This window comes from Propithecus coquereli, unplaced genomic scaffold (assembly GCF_000956105.1).
Source record: "Propithecus coquereli isolate 6110/MARCELLA unplaced genomic scaffold, Pcoq_1.0 Scaffold526, whole genome shotgun sequence".
Taxonomy (NCBI): Eukaryota; Metazoa; Chordata; class Mammalia; order Primates; family Indriidae; genus Propithecus; species Propithecus coquereli.
In genome coordinates, this window is record NW_012151130.1 from 458,791 (window position 1) to 476,294 (window position 17,504).

At 55.0% G+C, this 17,504-nt stretch overlaps 1 protein-coding gene across 1 annotated transcript in view; it reads left to right on the forward strand.

The window, feature by feature from the left end:
• Positions 1-751: 751 nt before the first annotated feature.
• Positions 752-17,504, forward strand: part of CACNG5 (calcium channel, voltage-dependent, gamma subunit 5) — a 63,439-nt gene continuing 46,686 nt past the window's right edge. The window contains exon 1 of the mRNA XM_012656900.1: positions 752-882. The gene's annotated coding sequence lies outside the window, so the exon portion shown is untranslated. The remainder of the gene's footprint in view (positions 883-17,504) is intronic.

Consider the following 17,504-nt stretch of genomic DNA (forward strand, 5'->3'; position numbering starts at 1 on the left):
ACCTCTTGGGTGTCCAGGGCCCAGAGAATACAGGACACATAGAAGCTGCAGAAAGAAGAAATTGTAAAATGTTAGTTGCTACCGTTTTTGTACATATATTTCCATTTTATAGTTTGGAAGGGCAAACAATTTGCTCAAGGCCACGCAGGGAAAAAAGCATAGCGGGGATTTAAAAGCACAGTTCTGGAGCCAGCCAGACGAGCTGCAATCAATCCTGGCTCTGCCATTTCCCGCCTGTGTGTCCTTAGGCAGATCGCTTCACCTCTCTGGGCCTCCGTTTTCTCATCTGTAAAACAAAATTTGTGTGAGGGTTAAATGACTTAACGCATGCAAAGCTGTTTGAGAAATGCCTGGCACACTCACACAGCGAGTGCTCAGCGAATACTGGCTGGCGTCGTGCCGTCCTCCCCCTCCTCCTCCTCATCAGTTATTGAAAAGCAGCAGCTGGAATCTGGAGGTAAGTAAGTCTGACTCAAGGCAAGGTTCTCAGCCAGAAAGCCTTCTAGGCGGCCTCTCCTCTCCCAGCCCAGCCCCACCCTTCACCCGCAAACCCCACGAGGGTTCTTCCTTCAGAGGCGCTCACCGCTCGGGTGAACCGCACCATCCGCTCGGGCCTCAAGCCCTCTCGCAGCCGGCGGCGCGGGGCGGGGAGGCCCCGCCCACGGCTCCGGCCCCGCCCACGGCCCCGCCCCCGCGGCCCCTCCCTCGCGGGGTCCGGGACGCGAGCTGCAGCCGCCGCGGCCACGGTCACTGGCGCCCAGCGGCTCGGGCTGACCGGACGGGGCGGGCGCCCCGGGACAGCCTCGCGCGGTACCTCCCGGCCCGCGCGCCCAGCCAGCCGGCGCGGGACGTTCGCTCGGGGGTCGCGGCCGCTCCGGCGAGGTAAGAGCCTGGAAGAGCGGGGAGACCGGTGGGGGACGGTCTCCCGCCGGTGCGGCGGCCACTGCGCCGGGCTGCCCCCCGTTACCGCGTAGCCAGGAGCGGGGTCAGAGAGCCCCCCGCGAGAGCGCTGCCTGGAAGGGGCAGGGCGGTGGGAGAGCGCGCGCGCGTGCGTGTGTCTGTCTGTCTGTCTCAAGGCTGTGCGGTGGCGGGGGTGGTGGTGGTGATGACGCCCCTTCTTTGCAGACGCTGCTAGGCGGTTTGCCCGCTCCAAAGCTGAGGGCAGACTTCCCCACGGCCGACTGGAGTGGGGCTGGCAGAAATTATCTGGATAATGCGGGAAGGGAAAGCCCACCACTACCTGTTGAGCTGGGCTGCCGAGTCTAAGCGGGTCGAACTCCCTGCTTATCGCAGCCTGCGGGGCGGCCTCACTTCCCCCGGGCGGGTGGGACCTGCTTTCCCGGGACTCCTCCGTCCTGGCCGCGGGGACAGCGAGGATGCCCGGGCGGCGTGGGAGGAAGAAGTGTCCGTGCGGGGAGCCACGCAGCAGAGAGGGACACGCGGGGGAGAAGGGGGTGGCCCAACGGGGACCCCGCAGCAGATACTGGGTGTGAGGTATCAACACTCAGGCACCCACGGGGACATTCCACCAGTCACTCCAGAGCCCCCCCAACTTTAATTACTTGATCTGTCTCTTTGCTCTCATCCTAATTAGGTAATTGATGAAGATGCAGCTTGTTAAAAATTTTAAAGTGAAATCAAATTACCACTTCCTGCGACTAAAAGGGACTTTAGAGAGAGTTCCCGGGAACCTGGTGGGGGAGGAAAGAGGCTGGTATTCTGACCAGCTGCTCCAGTGCTGACCGTGTGCTGGGGGCTCCCACGTGACCCCTGGTACCTGCCAGGCACCTTGATGACCCCGTTTATGGTTGACGGGGCTCTTGTTCAGAGAAGGGAAGGGATTTGCCCACTTTGCACTGGTTTATCAGTGACTGGGCAAGAGCAGGACCTAGGACAGGGTCCCCAAGTGGGAGCCTGTCTCTGTTTGACAGATAATCACACACGGGCTGTCCCCAGCGCTGGCTCTTGCTCCACATCCATCCTGGGGAGCACAAGATGGGGGTCCCCTTCTGGCCACCTCAAGCCCATTCACCTCCATCTCCAGAAACCCCGGGGCTTGATGAATTAACAGCCAGGATTGCACCGCGCATGAGGGTGGGGGGACTCCGGACTGCACCTGATTTCCTGGTTTCAGGACATCTCAGGACCACAGGCATCTTGGTGCCTGCGGTTGGTTACACCTCTTCGTTGTTACACCCAAAAGCCAGGCCCTCATGCCCAAGTCTCCTGCCGCCTGAGATGCCCCGCAGCTCTGCCTGTCTTCTCTGCTGACGTGGCATCTGGAGGTAGCTGGGGGCATCCCATCTCTCGGCCAGGTCCCCAGGGTGCCTAAATGGGTGGAATTTGTTTGTGCCAGACACATCCCAATCTTAAACGTCCATCTCCCTCTTGTCATTTGGAGGCAGTGGGTACACTGAAGGGCTGGGTAGTTGAGGGCTACCTCTCCCCACTTGTCCGGGTCCACAGAAGATAGGGAAGTGGCCCTGCCATGCATCGGGCTGTTGGTGACACAAGAACCCAGCATCCTGGCTGGCTGTAACCCTGGCACCACCAGAGAGAGCTCTGCCATTCTCAGGCTTGTAAGTTGGGGTTCTGTGACTTGGAGCTGGGGAGGGGACACAGGGCAAGGGGAGGTTAGCCACATCGTTCACACTTGGTTGGAAGAGACGGCCTTAGGTTGTTATGGAAAACGTGGGTTCCAAACCCAGCTCTGTGACCAACTGTATGACATTGGCCAAATTATAGAACCACCTGGAGGCTCAGTTTCCTCCTCTGTAAAATGGGAACAGCAGGGTGTTGTGAGAGTAAAGAAAGGTCACAGATGACAGAGTCCAGTTCACTGATGGTTTTCAGGGCTGGCGTTGTGGCCTCTGCTTTCTCCAGCCCCCAGCCTGACTCTCAAACGTTGGACTTGAGAGGGTGGCTGTGTAGCTAAGACCCTCACGCTGTCCTTCGAGCTGGGGGAAGTGCTGTGAATTTTTACAGCAGGGTAGCTCACAGATTGAGCTCAAATTCCCAGCAAGTGAGGACGGAGGGGTTGTAACCCAGTCCCCACCAAGCCCTGTTCCTGGGGGCAGCTGGCATGTCTGGCCCTAGTTTCTAGCCATTGACCTCCTGGGCCTGCCCCACACAGCTTCGTGGCTCATTTCCACATGGTTGCTTGGCATGTGCCTGCTCTGTCATTCCATCCTGGGTTTGGGGCCAGTCTTATTCCCTGGCAGAATTGGGGCCAAATACATGTGGCTGCCGGGCACACTAGGAAAGCCACTGCCCCCCAAATATCATCCTGTTCCCCTAGACCTAGCTGTCTGATGCCTAATATTCCACCCTTAGAGACTCATTCCTTTAGCTCATGACCTTGTACCCGCTTATGTCAGCTAGTAAGCCTTGGCGCCAATGATTAGTTTGGGAGCTTTCAGGACCTTGGAGAGGGGAGGGAGAGGGCAGAAGATCAGAGGGGCGGGCAGGAGAGAGGAGATTGTACTTTGCCAGCCTCACAGTTCTGCAGAGAAAGGCCCAGCTGCCGAGCCCAAGAAGGCCCCAGGGACAGAGGCCTGGGGAGCTGGCGAGGGGCAGGCAGCAGGAAGGGAAAGTTGTGAATCTCAAGTGGGAATTCTCAGTGGGAGCGTGGGCTGGGTGCCAGTGACGGGCCTATGGCTGGGGGCGGGGCTGTGGCAGCCTGTTCTGAAGGTGAGATAAGCCCCAAAGCAAAAGCGTCTTTCCCTCTCATACTGCCCGACTCTCCCCTGAGAATACAGCCGTGTGGTGTTTCATGCGTCCCAGGTGTTCTGCGCATTTGCAAGCGGGTGAGGACTGAGCCTGGGCTTCTTGCACTGGCTCTTTAAAATTGTCAGTGGTCGCCAGGTGTGGCAACACATGCCTGTAGTCCCAGCTACTAGGAAGCTGAAACTGGAGGATCCCTTGAGCCCCAGAGTTTGAGGCTGCAGTGAATTATGCTCATGCCTGGGACTAGCCTGGGCAACATAGCGAGACCCCATCTCTTAAAAAAGAACGTCAGTTGTAATTTGTTAGGTCAGCAAGATAACAAAGTATCCCCTTCCTGGCTGTGCTTGGCAAGGGCAGGTTTCAACACCTGTGCCTCCTTGGATATCCCCGTACCCCCCTTCTGCCCTTTCCTGAAAGGAGCCCAATGAGCACAATTCACGGCACCCACGAGTCTCCTGGGCTGAGAGAGGCCTGGGGGTGCAGGATTTGGCTGGGGTCACCCTGAAAGGCCTGCAGAGGTGACTCCTGGCCTAGCTCAGCACGAGGTCCTGAGTGTTTCAGTGTGGGGGCAAGTGTTAGGCTGACAAGGGGGTGAGGACTGACGGTCCCTGCTGGGCAGCCCCTGGGCCAGGCTGGCATCGCTTGAGCTCTCAGGGGGCTTCACAACGTGGACTGGTCCTGCTCATGATGGCCCAGCAAGGAGCAGTTTGCAGCCCATTCTGGGCGCTCCTGAGGGCAGAGCCCCGACCAAAAGGAAGAAGTTACAGGTCACAGTATGACCTATTGGCCATGAGCTCTCATGTGACACCGTCCTTAAGGATTATCCTTGACCGTATCTGTTCTTAAATAATAATGATGACAACAGTGGTGACAGAGGCCCTTCATTCTTCCACAACAAGCATTTATTGAGCACCTACTATGCACGTACCAGCTACTGTTCTAAGTAATGCAGATACAGCTTTAGTACTACTGGCATTTGCGACTGGATTATTCTTTTGTTTGGTGGGGAGGGAGCTGTCCTGTGCATTGTGAGATCTTCAGCAGCATCCTAGTTCCCTACCCACTAGCTACCAGTAGCACCCTCCCATACCCATTGTGACAACCCAGAATGTCTCCAGGCACTGACAAATATCCACGGGTAGGGGACAACATAGCACTCTGCTGAGAAGCACTGGGGATACAGCTATGCAGGAAACAGACGGAAGTCGCCTCTGTTCCCTTAGGAGCAGGCATTGTAAAGGGGGAGGAGCGGTGGCCATGCTAGAGAAGGAAAACCCACAGCAGGCTGCCTGCCAGATGCTGGAAAGACAAAGAGGGGTCAGGGTGTGGACAGTGCCGGGGCGGGGGGTGGGGGTTGCCATTTCGAAAGGGAGACTCAGGGAGGGCCTCAGTGAGCAGGTGACATTTGAGCAGAGACTGGAAGGAGGGAGGGAGGGAGCTGCCGGGACCTGGGGAAGAGCCTCCAGGCAGCTGCCGGGAGAGAAGGTGAAGGAACAAGGACACGTGGACGTGGCTGGGCCGCTGGGCAGGGTGGGGAGCCGCTGGCTGGGCTCTGATGGGCGCCATCACCTGGGGTGGTCAGTGAGTGCTCACACCTGCTCGGTGCGGACACATCCCGAGTGCCTTTCCATGCACAGTAGTCCTGTAAGGCAGGTACTGCTCCTGTACTTGATTTTTCAGTCGAGAAAAGCCCAGAGGGTTAAAGAACTTGGATGGGGCCACTGGGGCACGAACTTGGGCAGCCCATGCTCTACTGTCCACCCTAAGACGTGGATTTTGGAGCCATGCAGAAGTGAGTTCAAACCCCAGCATGGTCCCCTACTAGCTATGGGTAGCCTTACACTAGTCACAAAAATCTCTCTGAGCCTTGGTTTTCTCCGGGCACAGGGATCCCTACTTTGCAGGGCTTTTGTGGGGAGTGATGTCATTGTCCTCGGTGCACACGTGCCAGCGAGGAGCCAGAGGGCAGGCAGCCCCCTCCTGCTTCCCCAGCCGCAGGCTCTTGTTCCGGACTTGTGCGTCTATTCACTGAGCTGTAGCAACACCATCTGGTGAGGTCAAGGCCAGTATTTCAGGAGGTCGAGGGAAGCTAAACGCTCCCTTTCCGAGCACTGAGGACAAGGGGCCCCCCCTTTCAGAGTCTGAGCCCCTGGGGCCTGCGGGACCAGCCTGCGGGGTTCCCTCTGATGATGCTGGCCCGGCTTCCCTGGGGAGCTAAGCGTGAGCCGAAGTGAAGGATCCACGTGGCTAAGCAGGGGCAGCCACACAAGCTCTGTTACCAGGACCCTGTCACCCAGAACCCTGAGACTGTGAGTCAGAGTCTCAATTAAGCCATCCGGCAGGTTCTCACAGTTCATGGCACATAGCAGAAGCAGGTTTCTCACTGGAAATGTGGGTTTAAAAATACCCCAGGAGTTGGAAAAAGAGAAGCAGCTGATGGTACCCGCAGATGAACTCCCAGATAACTCACTGTCCAACCCCTCTGCTCCTCCCACGTGGGTGTGTCCTCCCCAGGGATGGATGCAGTGACGGGGAGACCCCAGGAAGGAAGTTTCTGGACTGTCAGGCACACAGGTGTGTGGTTGTGTCCTCCGGAGGGGTGAGGGCTCTCTCAGGAGGTGCGTGTATCGGCCCGAAGTGTGTGGCTGTGTCTTTGTGCATTTGCCCTGTTGGATTCCCGGGCCCGTGGCTATCAGAGCTGCCGTGTCCTCCGTGGTCTGTGGTTTCCGAGGATGGTGGCATGTCCGAGCCATCTGCCTTTACTGGGCATGCCCCCTGCAGGCGAGCACCCCAAACCTGAAAACAAAGCCCAACCAGTGGACGGCCCCTTCGGCAGCTGCCCCACTGTCTCCGAGCTGCCCTAGGCGAGGAGAGCCAGGAAGAGCAGCAGGCATGCTTGCTGCCCACCAGCCTTCCCAGGGGCCTGCGCTGGAGGGGCCTGGCTTAGGGACGGGCGACAAGAAACTGGGATTTAAGACCCAGCTGCTCTCACTGTGTGCCTGGCAAGTCCCACTCCCCTCTGCGCCTCTGCTTCCTGCCTGTAGAAGGGAGGGGTGGAAGCAAGGGTTCCTTTTCTCCACACCGATTTCTGGAACACCTGCTGTGTGCCAAGGGTCAGGAATGCTTTGGAGAATGAAACAGCCCTTCCCTCAGGCAGCATCCTGTCCCCAGCTTGCTGGATGCTCCAGACCACAGAGCAATGGAACCCCGGAGTGACGCCAAGAAATCAGACTCCAGTCAAAGACAGAAAAAGCAAAGGCCCTTCTGGGGTGCCACTTCCCGGGTATGGCTTAGGGGGGCCCTCAAATCCCCGTCCTCCCTTCTGCCACCTCACTGCCAGATGGGTTGAGCTGGTGGTCTGCAGAGGATGCCTGTCGGACACAAGGATGGTTCCAGGGTGGGGAGTGGCTTACCGCAGACCACGGCAAGGTGGGGAGAAGGTCAGGTCCTGGGCTCGGGGGCTTTACCTGGCCTGCACCACTCACTGCCCTGGGACCTTGACCAAGTCACTTGCTCTCTCGCGCTCGGCTTTCCTCATTGGTAAAACAGATAATAATAGTATCGTTGGGAGGGTTCATTTTCACTGTTGTTGTAGATAAAGGAAACTTTACAGATGAGAAGCCTGAGGCTCGGGGAGGCTGAGCCACTGCCCATCGTCACTCACTTAATAAGTAACAGAGCTGAGATTTGAACCCAGGTCTCTTGGGGGCCAAAGCCTATAGGCCTCTTCTGCTCACAGTAGCTCGAGCAAAAAGGTAGAGTTGACCAGAGGCCTCTGGCATGTCCTGGAACCCAGGGATGGGCCTTGTAGTCCAACCGCATGAGAACCTGGACTCGAGCTGGAGAGAGGCAGGACCCACGGCTCTTGAGGACCAGGGGAGCCCCGGCAGCCAACTGGACCTTAGACAGAGCCTGGAACTCCCTAGGAGGAAGCGTCCGATGGAGCCAGCCAAGTCAGGGGTCACCTCTGGACCAATTAGCTGAGAGCAGGGGGATGCGCCCACAGGGACCACTTCCAGGCTAGAGGGGACAGGTCTTAGAGAAAGAGCAGAGGCCATGGCCAGGCAACAGGCCCAAGGGAAGTACAACAGAGGGCCTAATAGCCGGCAGAGTCGTTTTCTGAAGTGCTGTCTTTGGTCCTGCATGCCAGCAAACAGAAAGAGATGGATGCGTTGGGACATTTCCAAGAGATGGCGGCCAATAAAAATTCCCACCACCTCTGGAGCATTTGGTTTGTGCATAAAGCACCATTTCATCAAATCCCCACAATAGTCTTAGTAGCAGGCATTACTATTCCCATTTTACAGATGAGGAAACTGAAGCTCAGAGACCTAGAGTCACTAGCCTAAAATCCCATGTTGATACATGGCAGAGCCTGGATGTGAACCTAGTCTTCCCCAGGCTCAGGGGGCAAGCTTTCACTGTGCCCTCTGCAGCCCAGCACCTAAGGAAGCGAGGGCAGCAGCAAGGGCGAGGAAAGGCTTGGAGGGGAAAGGGAGACAGGGCTTTTCAGAAGCTGCAGTTTGGACGGAAGTGGCTCATGTTTTAATGACCCTCATTGTTTTCTGTTTTTATTTTCTGGTTATTGAAGTAATTTCTCTTTATGGCCGAATGTTTGGGCAATGAGACCCACCTCTGTAATCCCAGACAGTAAATCTGAACTGGTAGGAAAAAGAAGTTGCCAGGAGGTAGACAGTGTGTAATCCCGGGCAAACTTCTGCTGGGATTGTGGTGTCGGCCGATAGGGAGCCCCCGTCGCCCACGTTCAAGGCCAGGCTGCCTGGATCACAGCCCAGAGGGGATGTTGCGGGGGGCAGAGCTGCTCCAGAACTCTGGACTTCGTGAGCCCTTCACGGAGCGAGACAGCACGCTGTCAGCTCAGAGGCAGCTGGCCCAGGGGTGGAGGTCGGGTGGAGGGTGCCGCTCTTGTGCGGAAAGGTGCCAGCTGCCAGCCTGGCCCTGGGCGGGGAGGCAGGGACCGCTGGAATAAGGCACTGTTGGAACCGCTCTCCCAATCGGTGCTCTCAAGCAAAAGAGTACCAGCTGTACCCAGAATTCGCCTCCCTGCAGCTCGGCATGGGGGCCACAGCTGAGCAGAAAAGAGGACTCTGACTTGAGGGAGAGAGGTTGAGGGTTGCCTGTACACTCTAGGGTCCAGGGTGACGAGCCAGGCAGCAGATCTGTGCTGTCCCTTCCAGGGACAGACCCCCTCAGGAGCAGAGTCCCCAGTAGTTCTCCTGATAGGAGGTGTTGAGATGACAGAGTGATTCTAGGAGCTGACATTCGCTGGGTGCTTTATCCTGTGTGAAGACTTTTGTAAGCTTCCTGGCGTCCAGTCCTATGAGATCCACCTTAATGTCACGTCCGTTTTCAGATCAGGGCATTAGCTTGGGAATTCCATCCCAGGCCAATCATCACTGCCCCCTAGGCCCCGCCCTACTGGCAGGGGACAGAGGGAATGTGGGATTTGGAGCTCGACCTCCCCATGGGCCCTTGGGTGAGTGAATTTACCTTGTTGGGCCTCAGTCTCCTTAATTCTAAAATGAGGAGGAGAGCAGCTGCTACACAGGGCTGGTGCAATGATAAAATTGAAAGGGAAATGACAGCCATCGTGCAACAAGAGGTCCTTGATATGTTGACAGCCACTCACTTTGTCTTCCTGGTGCTGTGGACATACGGCCAGTCACACTTCTCCATGGTGTCTGAATGAGGCTCAGCTGAAGTTTGGGGCTGAGAAAGAGTGAAGCCCACAGGTGCTTATAGACCACTGTGCTGGGGATCCCAGCCCCAAAGCCGCTGTCTGCAGGGGAGTGAAGACAATGATGACACTAGGACCTATGCGTGTTTCCTACTCGGGGTCTCCCATGCCGAGTGTTCTCCTGACCTTCTCTGTCAAGCAAGTCTATGAGGTCATTGTCACCAACCACATTTTACAGGTGGAGAAACTGAGGCACAGAGAGGTCTGGTCACTCATCCAAAATCACCCAGCTCATAAGTGGTGGAGCCGGGACTTGAACCCAAGGAGCCCTATGCGTTTTCTGAACCCTTAGAATTTGTAAAAGGAAAATGTAACCAAAACGTTTAGCATAGGGTCTGACTTTTCCAGAATTCTCTTCTCCTTCCTCTCATTTAAAACAAAAACTGTTCTCTAGACGGGAACTGGGTGATGTAATGGACCCAGCTCAGGTGCTACCTCCTCCAGGAAGCCTTCCCAGATGTCTTCCAGTTAGGGGCCCTTGTCTGTCCTGTAGCATCCCCAGCATAGCTACGTCAGCCAACTTGCCCCTGGCACTGCCAGCATCAGTGCCTTCCTGGCTATGCCACTAGACCAGGGGCTCACCAAAGGGGTGTTCACGCCTGCTTGTTGAGTAGCAGTGGCTCCCGTGGTCACTGAAATCAATGCCCAGCGTTGCCTTTGCCCTTTGTGGATCTGCCGTGGCCCAAGAAGCTTGCGTCACCCAGTGCTACTCACAGACCTGCACGGAGGTCAGTCGCCACGACCTTCCAGGGAAGGTCAGTCCCTGGGGTCTGATCTCCAGCTGCCCTGGGAGGCGGCGGGTCACTGGCTCCACGATGTGCAGCTGCAAGACCTTGAAGACCTGACCCGTCTGTCTCCCAGGGCTCAGAGACCCTGTGACCCATGAGGGGGTGTGGCCAACAGCAGCAGCGGGGCAGGGCGGGTCTCCAATGTGAGGAGTGACTAGGGGACGCTCCCGCTCACTGGGCAGTTTGCGCCCGGCCCCGTGCCCAGCGCTTCGCCTCCTTCAATCCCCCAGCCACCCTCCCCTTCCTCATAATTGCCCAGGCATTCACGTTTCGTGGGCATCCCTCGGATTGCGGTGAACCGTAGTCTTTGATATAAATAGACAGAATCTTTAGGGGTTTTTATTGTAGTGCAATACATACAACATAAAGTCAATCATTTTAACTATCTTAAGTGTACAATTCAGTGGCGCTTAATACATTCAAATGCTGTATGGCCATCACCACTCCAGTTCCAGAACATTCTCATCACCCCAAAAGGAAACCCACCCATTAAGCAGTCAGCCACTCCTCCTCGCCCCTCTCTCCAAGTCCCTGGCAACCACTAATCTGCTTTCCGTCCTGAGGTTTTGCCTTTTATGGACATGTCATATAAATGGAATCCTAATCGTGTGTCGTGCCGTTCGTGTCTGGCTTCCTTTGCTTTGCGTGGTGTCTTCAAGGTTCTTCCCCGCTGCAGCCTGGATCAGCCCTTCCTTCCCCTGTATGGCGGGATAGTATGCCACTGTGTGCGTTCACTGCATTTTGTTTATCCACTCATCAGCTGATGGACAATTGGGTTGTTTCCACCTTTTGTAGAGACAGGGTCTTGCAACGTTGCCCAGGCTGGGGTGCAGTAGCTATTCACAGGCATGATCACAGCTCACTGCAGCCTTGACCTCCTGGGCTCAAGTGATCCTCCTGCCTCTGCCTCCCGAGTAGCTGGGATGTAGGCACATGTCACCATGTGCAGCTCACCTTTTGACACGATGCTGCTGTGAACATTCGTGCTCAAGTATTTGAATACCTGCCTACCTGCCTTCAATTCTCTGGGGTATATTCCTAGGAGTGGAATTGCTGGATCACGTGGTAATGCTACGTGTACCTTCCTGAAGCGCCCCCAAGTGGTTTCCACAGTGGCCGAGCCATTTTACATTCCTGCCTGCAGAGTGTGAGGGTTCCAGTTTCCCCACATGCTCACCAAAACTTATTATCGTTATTTTCCTGAAAACTTTTTGAAATATGGTTACCCATGTTAAACAGGTGGGTACATGGAGGCTCAGAGCAGTTAAGCATCTCGTCCAAGACCACACAGCACCTTGGTGGCAGAGCCAGAGTGTGGACTCAGGGACTCTGCACACTTAACCACCATGATTCGTGTGGGGTTGGGTCGGAGGCTGGGTTGGAGCTTGAAGGAGCCTCATTCTCCTCCTGGCTCCTGACTCCATACCTGGCAGTCCCCTGTCTCCCAGAGTGTCTCCTGGACACTCGGTAGCTGGGCACAGCAGGACCTCCCTGGACACGATTCCTGTGGTCCTCGTGGTCTCAGAAGCCGGGCCAGAGCCCACACCCGCCTCTCACTGTCTGTGTGACCTCAGGCCAGGTATGTCCTGAACTGTCCCTTTGACCTCAGACCTGTCAGAGCCCCCGTTCCCGCATCTGTGAAATGGGGGATGTCAGGGTGGTGCTCACAGAGTCATCGTGAAGGTTGAGTGAGATTGTGGTGTGACAAACACGTGGGACACTGCCTGGCCGCGCAGGATTCTCAGACACCGGGATCCTCCGTGCTGCCCCGCCTGACCTAAGACACCTGCTGAATTGGGGCGCGACAGAAGGGATCCTGGCACCCCACTCCATTCTTGATCTTCCCTCACCTGCCAGGTCTGGCTGCTGCCCAAGCCCCAGGTCAAGGTCTGGGGCCTTTGTTCCTTCTCAGCTATAGAAGTCAGGGGCGGGGTGGCCGGAGCCCTTTTTGGCTTCAACAGATGAGAGCATTTGCTGCAGAAATCCTACGCGACCCCAGGTGTGACTATCCATAGAGGGAGTTCTCTGACCACCCCTGGTTCTAGCGCAGGTGTGTTTGGGTGGAACCACGATGTAACTATAATCACAGCAAACCCGCCAGAGGACTCCTGTGTGCTGGGCACGGAACTGGGCACCGCACTCACTCTATCTGCACACAAGTCCATGAAGGGGCTTCCATTTTTATCCTCCCTGTACAGATGCAGAAACCAAGATACAGAGAGGCGAAGTGACTTACCCGTCATCACTCAGCTGGTAACTGGTGGAGCTGGGATTTGAGCCCAGAGCAAATTTGAATGAGAAATGCTTGTCTTTTGTAACGTCTTGAGACAGAGCCCTAGGTATGAATTTGCTGAGGGTATGAACCAGGTAGGTAGGTCTGTCCCTATGTGTGAACAAGGTAGGTATGTCTGTCCCTAGGTGTGAAGCAGGTAGGTAGGTTGTCCCTAGGTGTGAACAAGGTAGGTATGTCTGTCCCTAGGTGTGAACCAGGTAGGTAGGTTTGTCCCTAGGTGTGAACAAGGTAGGTATGTCTGTCCCTAGGTGTGAAGCAGGTAGGTAGGTCTGTCCCTAGGTATGAACCAGGTAGGTAGGTCTGTCGCTATGTGTGAACAAGGTAGGTATGTCTGTCCCTAGGTGTGAAGCAGGTAGGTAGGTCTGTCCCTAGGTGTGAACAAGGTAGGTATGTCTGTCCCTAGGTGTGAAGCAGGTAGGTAGGTCTATCCCTAGGTGTGAACTAGGTAGGTAGGTCTGTCCCTAGGTGTGAACTAGGTAGGTAGGTCTGTCCCTAGGTGTGAACTAGGTAGGTAGGTCTGTCCCTAGGTGTGAACTAGGTAGGCAGGTCTGTCCCTAGGTGTGAACCAGGTAGGTCTTTCCAGCCTTCATGCTTCCTTTGCAGGGGATTGCCCCCTACCTCCCAAGGACACAGACAAAAGAGCCCCAGGCTAGGGGAGTTAGCAGCCCTGAGGACTCAGTTCTCCGAGGGTAGGGGCTGCTCTTAGCTTCTCTACCTCAGTGTCCCTAGCCCCGACCTCAGTGCTGGGCACATGGTGGTGTCTGGACCTCGCTCAGCCCTCTGCACCCTCCATGGTCATGCACTGCCCTGTCTGAAAGTTTCCTAAGGGACATTGCTCCATTTCTGGGTGTCCTATGTTCTCCCCTCATTCCACTCCCACTGGAACTTCCAGAAGCTTGAGGGGAAAGCAGCTGCCATGTGCCAGGCACTGTGCCACGCCCCACAGATGTTACCTTATTTCATCTCTACGAGGCAGTATTACCTCAAGTATTCTCTTACCTGGGACAGAATACCAGATATTCCCAGGTGAGACGATGGAGGGCCCCAGAGGCTGACTGAAGTTCCCAGGCGAGAGCACACAGTCTATGTTAAGCCAGGTGGGGGCTGGAGGGCCGAGGCCAGAACTCAGCTTGATCAGCTGAGGACAGTGCCAGGTGTGGCTGGGCCCTGCCTGTAAGTCACCTCATACACCCCTCACCACATCCCTGAAATGGGCTCTGGGACTATCCTCATTGAGGACAAGACTACAGATTCAGACTAAAGTGTTACGGGCTGATAATGCTATTTGCACCACTTGCATTTCAGCTCAGCTTTGAAGGCATTTGAGCCCGAGTCAGGGAGCTGGGTTTGAGGTCCTGGGGGCACCCCTGCATTCCTCCTTGGACCTTCTCCCCAGTCCCTGCCCCAGCTGGAAACCTGGGTTCAGACCCTGCTGAGCAGGCCCAGTGGGGAGCAGGGAGGGGCCGGGGTGTCCGAGTCAGACAAATGAGCTATGGGCCCCTGGATTGAAGCTCGTTGTCAACCCAAGTGCCGGCAGGCGATGGCCAGCCATTAAGGGAGCACCGCTGGCTTCACTCAGCTTCAAAATCAATTAATATCATAACCGCCGCCAACATTTTTTCCCATCCTGCCTCTGCGGAGGGAAACAAAATAAGGGAGGCACAATGTGGAGACATCATTCTCTGTATTGATTTCCTCCGCTCCGCCTCTCCTCCCTCCGGACTGGAGCGTCTGTCTCCCTCCTGACGGATGTGTCCTGGTGGGGAGGATGAGGGACACTCATCATCTGAGACGCCAGGGAAACGCACAGGGACGGGGCAGAGGCGAGCTGGCCAGATGGAGCCAGCCCAGGCGGGGAGCAGACCCAGCGTGGGGGCGATGGCCGGGAGCCCCTCAGCTCGGGATGCCCCAACTCTGAATCTGGGGCCTGTGCTTCCTGGCTGCGTGGCCCCCTGGGCCCTGTCGGGGCCTCCCTAGGGAAGGCGCCTGCCTCCGTGGGGGAAAGGCGTGAACACAGACAGAGCATCGCACCCCGGAAGACACGGGTTCAGGTCCTGCCCCGGCCTCCCCGGGCAGCACCCCTCTCCCCGCCTCTGGGTTCTCCCTCGGGGGATGCATCGCGCCGCCCGCCCGTAATGTCATCTTCCTGGGCTTGGTGGAAGGAGCCGAGGAGGTCACAAACCCATGTGAAAGCGTCAGTAAAACACTGGTCCTGCCGAAGGTCAAGGTCAACACAGTCGATGGTCAATGCAGCTTCCTCGCCGTGTAGTTTCTCCCTCTGCCTGATGACGCACCCCATTGCTTTTCCAGGCTCCTGGGCGTGTGATCTTTGTGGCATCAGGTGGTGAAAAGATAACAGTTAAGATTGCTGTAGAAGTCTAGAGATAAAATAATTGAGGAGGAAGAATTAAAACCCCCTAGTCCTCCAGGAAGTGAGTCCAGGTACAGCTCCCAGCCAGTCTCGCCTGAAGCAGAGTTCAGGGGATCCGGAACGAGCCAGCAGAGGTGAGAAGACCAGTCAGTAGCTGCCTCCAGCCCCAGGAGCCCCAGCTCCCGGGAGAAGGCTGCACGCAGACTCTGCACGCAGCCCGTCCTCTGCCCTCCTGCATGCCTTTCCTCGTGTGTGCCATCAGCCCCACCCTCCTGCATCTCTCTTTGGCAGACCTGTCCCATCCCTGCTCTCTCGGCCTTGGACCGACATGGACCGGGGAGGGGGACGGGGGCCGAGGACCCGTGAATGGCCTGTGGGACTCCATGTGGCTCTGGCATTTGCAGACTGAGGTCAGTTGCCCATTAAACTCTAAAACTGGGCACTCCAGTTAGCAGTGTATGTGGGACACGGTTAAATAATGAAAACAAAAATAGAACATTGCAAAAGCCTGGGGCAGGCTAGCTTATGCCCCAGGAAGAAGCAGAAAAAGCCATCCCGGGGAGAGGGTAGGAAATTCACCGTCAGCCTCCCTCTGCCATGAAGCTGCTCTGGTTTAAGCTATATTTTTTCTTTATATATAGGTTATCTTTTGTTAATTTTTAACTTACATTAAAAATTAGGAAAAGTTAAATACAGATTTGTTGATGTTTAAATTGAAGTTCAAACACATACACATACACACATCCATGTACATGCACATTGCAATTGGACAAATAATTTGTGCTCGTTGCACGTTGGGAAATGCAAAAGGGTGGAAAGAGGCAGTCTTCCCTCCTCTCCTCCGTTCCATAACACCGGGTGGGGTGTTAGAACTCGTTGACACCACCCCTAGGAAAGAGAGAGTCTGTACTGAATTTGAGACTTCTAGTTTTGGCAACAAGAGTAAGCTCAGCTAACACACACCCATCCAACTGCTAGCACTTAAGAGGGTTTTAAAATACGTAGTTGACCCCTAAGAAAGAAGGAAACCCCCAGGGAACTCAAAGTCAGAGCCTTGAGTATGTGAAATAATACAACGAGGACCGGCGGGGTACTGGCCCCAGATATGGGCCATAGTAGCTCAAGTCTGGAATTTTAATGCCCACCCAGAGACTAGAAAATGTGGCCTTGGGCTCTGACGAGGCCAGAAGTTGGCACCGAGACCCCCTCCTTGAGCGGGAGGCTAGAAACTTGCCAACTACCAGACCAAGAAGGCTGCCAGGACATTCAGCTCTGCCCAGATTCTCAGGGGAGGGGGAGTCTTCTCCAACAAACAATGGACGAAGACTGAGCTGCCCATAATTACAGAGTCTAAATTGATAACAGTCCCAAGGGGGAGAAATCCTGAGCTGAGAATTTAATGCAAAAACAGGTCCTGGACTGATGGAACCCCTAGTTGACCCAGCTGAATCAAATTAAAAACCAATTTCCAGGGACTCTTCCAGGACTCAAAGTACATGGGATTCCCGCGGGGAAAAAAGCCCTGGTGAGATGAGCTCACCATAAAAATTACAGACCACGTGAGGGCATGGTTCAGCTTGAGGCAAGTTAGCACAGACAGCAAATGGGGAAAGTAGCGCCTCAAAAACTTGATTGTAGAACGGCACGGAAAAGTCTATGAAATAAATCCAGTGTGTTTAAAATAACGAGATAAAAGAAGGACTAGAAACCATATTCAAATAACAGAGCAGATTTCTCATCAGCAGTGATGAAATAAAGATGAACAACAAAATCCAGAGCTGGTTCTTTTTAAAAGCTAAATAAAATAGCCCAAAGCGTGGCAATATTAGAAAGGAAAAAGGAGAGAGAAAACATTAGGAATATTAGGAAACAATATTAGGAATGAGAAAAATGACAAAACTCTATATGGAGTGATAATTACTTAACACATAAGAGAATATCATGAAAGAGTTTATGCTTATATGGGTGACTTTCTAGAAAGTCACTCAAGAAGAAATAGAAGACCTCAACAGAACGTAGCCATGAAAGAAACTTGTTAAGGTGGATGTTAGGTCCTAACTTGACAGGATCAAGGGAGACCTAAGAGCTGGTAAAGCATTATTTCCAGGTGTGTCTGTAGGGCTGTTTCTGGAGTAGATTGGCAGGTGAGCCGGTTGACCAGGTGGGGAAGATCCACCCTCAACGTGGGCAGCACCGTCCAATCAGCTCCGGGCACGGATGGAGCAATAAAGCAGAGGAAAGGATAATTCACTTTCTCTCTCTCCTGGAGCTGGGACGCCTTTCTTCTGCCCTTGGACACCAGAACTCCAGGCTCTCTGGCCTCTGGACTCTGGGACTTGCACCAACAGCTTCCAAGATTTCCAGGCCTTTGGCCTCAGACTGAGAATTCCACCACAGTCTTCTCCGGTGCTGGGGCCTTAGGACTTGGACCGAGTGACACTACCAGCATCCCTGGGTCTCAGCTTGCAGATGGCCCAGTGTGGGACTTCGCAGCCTCCGTAATCATGTGAGCCAATTCCCCTAATATTAATATTTATTAATATTAATAAATCCCCTCTCATATATATA